This window comes from Mustela putorius, unplaced genomic scaffold, assembly GCF_011764305.1.
Source record: "Mustela putorius furo isolate JIRA1106 unplaced genomic scaffold, ASM1176430v1.1 tig00000827_pilon_pilon_pilon, whole genome shotgun sequence".
Taxonomy (NCBI): domain Eukaryota; kingdom Metazoa; phylum Chordata; class Mammalia; order Carnivora; family Mustelidae; genus Mustela; species Mustela putorius.
In genome coordinates this window covers 5,334,435-5,338,756 of record NW_025421489.1, presented here as the reverse complement: position 1 = coordinate 5,338,756, position 4,322 = coordinate 5,334,435, and the positions used below count along the sequence as shown (strand labels likewise).

Genomic DNA, 4,322 nt, shown 5'->3' with positions numbered 1-4,322 from the left:
TGACCTCAGCAACAGCAACTTCTTCCTAGAAACATCACCAAAGGCAAGGGAAGCAAGGGTAAAAGTGAACTATTGGGACTTCATCGAGATCCAAAGCTTTTGCACAGCAAAGGAATTAGTCAACAAAACCAAAAGACAACTGACAGAATGGGAGAAGATATTTGCAAATGACATATCAGATAAAGAGCTGGTGTCCAAAATGTATAACGAACTTATCAAGGAGAACCTGGGTGGCTTAGTGGGTTAAAGCCTGTGCCTTCAGCTCAGGTCATGATCCCAGGGGCCTGGGATTGAGCCCCACATCGGTCTCTCTGATCTTCAGGGAGCCTGTTTCCTCCTCTCTCTCTCTCTCTGCATTCTCTCTGCCTACTTATGATCTCTAGAAAACAAATAAATAAAATCATTAAAAAAAAAAAAAAGGAACCTACAAACTCAACATCTGAAGATCAAATACTCCAAAAAGAAATGGCCAGAAGACATGAACAGATATTTCTGCGAAGAATACATCTAAATGACCAACAGACACATGAAAAAGTGCTCCACCTCACTCAGCTTCAGAGAAATACAAATCAAAACCACAGTGAGATACCACCTCAAACCAGTCAGAATGGCTAAAATTAACAAGTCAGGAAATGACAGATATTGGCAAGGACACAGAGAAAGGGGAACCTTCCTACACTGTTGGTGAGAATGCAAGGTGGTGTAGCCACTCTGGAAAACAATATGGAGGTTCCTCAAAAAGTTGGAAATAGAGCTACCCTACAACCCAGCAACCATACTACTAGGTATCTTTACCCTAAAGATACAAATGTAGTGATCCAAAAGGGCCCATGCATCCAAATGTTTATAGCATCAATGTCCACAATAGCCAAATTGTGGAAAGAACCTAGATGTCCATCAACAGATGAATAGATAAAGATGAGTGGTATATATATATATATATAATATATATATATATATATAATCTCAGCCATCAAAAAAGGAATCTTGTCATTTACAATGCTGTGGGTAGAACTAGAGGGTAATATGCTAAATGAAATAAGTCAATCAGAGAAAGACAATTCTCATATGATCTCTCTGATATGAGGAATTTGAGAGTCAGGGAGGGGGGTCGTGGGAGGCAGGGAGGAAAAAAAATGAAACAAGATGGGAATGGGGAGGGAGATAAACCATAAGAAACTCTTAATCTCAGGAAACAAACTGAGGGTTGCTGGGCGGGTGGTCGTGGGAGGGGTGGGGTGGCTGAGCTATGACTTTGGGCAGGGTAAGTGCTGTGGTGAGAGCAATGAATTGTGTAAGACTAATGATTCACAGACCTGTACCCCTGAAACAAATAATACATTATATGTTAATTTTAAAAAGAAGAATTAGTAAATAAAATTTGGTATATACATACATGAAAAATGATTCAGCTTTAAACAGGAAAATGGTGATGTTTATGACACCTATATTAAAATCAAAATAAGGGGTAATAGGTGGCTCAGTTGATGGGGCACCAGACTCTTGATTTTGCCTCCAGTGGTGATCTCAGTGTAATGAGGTCGAGCCCCATTAGGCTCTAGGCTCAGAGGGGGTCTGCTTGAGATTCTTTCTCTCTCTCTCTTTCTCTCTCTCAAATATATAAATAAATCATTAAGGATGCCTGGGTGGCTCAGTCAGGTAAGTGTCTAACTTTGGCTCAGGTCATGATCTCAGGGTCCTGGGATGGAGCCCCGAGTCCAGCTCCACGTTCTATAGGGAGTTTGTTTGTCCCTCTGCTGCCCACTGACTTGTGCACAAACACACAGTGTCTTTCTCAAATAAATAAATCAAATATTTATAAATAAATAAATAAATCTTATAAAAAGTAAAATTGAAATAATACAGAGAAGATTAACATGGTCCCTGGGCAAGGAAAACACACACATTTGTTAAGTATTCCATGTTTTTTGTAACATTGTATGCCAGCTATACTCAAATTGAAATTAAATAAATAAATAAGATGACAATTCTGATACATGTTTCAACATGGATGACACTTGACAACAGAGGCGCCTGGGTGGCTCAGACAGATGAATGTCTGCCTTTGGCTCGGGTCATGACCCCAGGGTCCTGGGATCTACCCCTGTGTTGGGCTCCCTGCTCAGCATGGAGCCTGTTCCACCCTCTCACTCTGCCCACCCCCATCCATGTTCTCGCTCTCAGATAAATAAATAAAATCTTTAAAAATAAAAATTAAAAGAAAGACACTTGAAGACATTATGCTAAATAAAATAAACTAGTCACAAAAGGATAAATACCGTTATGATTCCACTTATGTGAGAGATTTAGGGTAGTCAAATAGGTAGAGACAGAAAATAAAATGGTGGCTGTCCGGGGGGTTAACAAAGGGTTTGAGGGGAGGGCCGTAGGAAGTTATTGTTTAATGAGTACAGAATTGTTGGGGAGATTTTTTAAAGTGTTTTGTTTTTTTTTTTTTAAGTAATCTCCAACATGGGGCTCGAACCCACAATACCGAGATTAAGAGTTGCTTGCTCTACCAATTGAGCCAGCCAGTCAGTGCTCCAGGTGTGCAGTTCTAGTTTTCCAAGATGAAAAAAGCTCTAGAGATGGATGGCTATGACAGTTGTAGAACAATGTAAATGTACTTAACACCGCTGAACTATATACTTTAAAATGGCTAAAATGGTAAATTTTATGTAATGCATATTTTACCACAATTGAAAAGAAAATGGCTTCACCCCATGCTGCACCCTTAGCCACATTAAGATCTGGCACAGATCAAATGTTAGTGAAGTTAAATCTGCTGCAATCATCGGCACAAGAGTTTTGAGGGTCTTGGGGTAAGAATAAGCATATTTCACACGTGGGAAAAATGTGAATAATTTGTCACCAGAGCAGGACTTTGATAAACTACAAAAATGAAAAATGGCCACAGGTTCTTCTCATAGCTGAATGTATGTCCTTTTACTAAGTGACTTTGCAGTTTCTTCCATAAACAGTTGGAGTCCATTTTGCTCCCTTTTGAATCTAAGCTTGGTCACGTGGCTTGCTTTGGCCAACAGGACACTAGCACAGGCGAATTAAGCAGAGGCTTGAAAAATGCTTCTGTATTGGAGCTTGCTTTCTCTCACTGCTGATAGTGCTGTAACCACAAAAAAGTTCAGGGGAGCCCCCTTGAAGATAAGTAGAGACCCAGCCACCCCAGCGGTCTCAGCTGAGGCTTGGGACATATGAGGGGGACTATTCTGGACCATTCAGTCTGGCTCAGACTAGAACACCCATAGCCCACCTATTACCTCGTGAGAAACAATAAATGCTTTACATTTTAAGCCACTAAGTTTGGATGATTTGTTATTTAGCAAAAGCTAACCCATACAGGATGGTTTTAGAGTTGTCAAAATGAGTTGGTGGGGGCCCAATTTGCTCAATGTCCAGCGACTCACACACGCAGTCCTGCACAATGAAGAATTATTCCACCCAATTCCCCCCGACGGAAGAACACTGGAACCATGCTTAAGCTTGTCACATCACTTGGAAGAGAGAGGAGTTAAAAGAAATTGATCATTATGGAGAGCCTTATCTGTATGAGACATTTTACGTGCACTAGTTAATTGATTCTACTCAACAAGTTCTTCTTGGTTATCCCCACTTAACAGATAAAAAAACTGAGACTCAGAGGGTTACTTGGTTTTCTCCTGTCACATAGCTAATAGATAGCAGTACCAGGATACAAACCCACGTCGGTCAAAGGTCAGCTCAGAGAAGCCTTCCCTGACCACCTACTCTCGGGCGCCCTCCACACTTAACGCTATCACTTGTTATTATATTACTTTTACTCGTTTTGTAGCATTCCTCTCTATTATCAGACTGTTCACTTACTTGTTGTCATAAGCCTCCTACCAGAATAACTCCCACAGCAGCACGGCTTTGTGGGATTTACCCACCACTGCATCTCCAGCACCTTCTCTCTCCTGAAAGAAAAGACACTCAGCAAATTATTGTTGAATGAATGGAGTAAATGAATGGCTTTCCATGCAATCCAGATGCCTAGGTCTCAGGCAGCTGGTTTCTCTCAGCTTCTGTTCCTGTTGGTATCAGCTCTGTTTTCCCCTCCACTGGCTCTGATTCATGTGGCCCAGTCTGAGACTTCCGCCATGATGAGGGCAACTTCAGAAATCCTCTAATAGGCCCTCTTCATTCTCCAAATAGGAAAAAAAAAAAAAAAAGAGGTTCATTTATGTCTCCTCAGGGATGTCCCTTCTCAAGCCACACAGTGGTCTCCACACCTTTTTGCGTTCTGGCACCTGTGCACTCAACCTTCGCATGTAGAGAACAAGCCT

At 41.3% G+C, this 4,322-nt stretch overlaps 1 non-coding gene across 1 annotated transcript; it reads left to right on the top strand.

The window, feature by feature from the left end:
* Window positions 1-1,826: 1,826 nt before the first annotated feature.
* Window positions 1,827-1,929, top strand: LOC123393353. Its single transcript, XR_006608116.1, has one exon. It is a non-coding gene; the product is annotated as a U6 spliceosomal RNA (small nuclear RNA).
* Window positions 1,930-4,322: the final 2,393 nt, after the last annotated feature.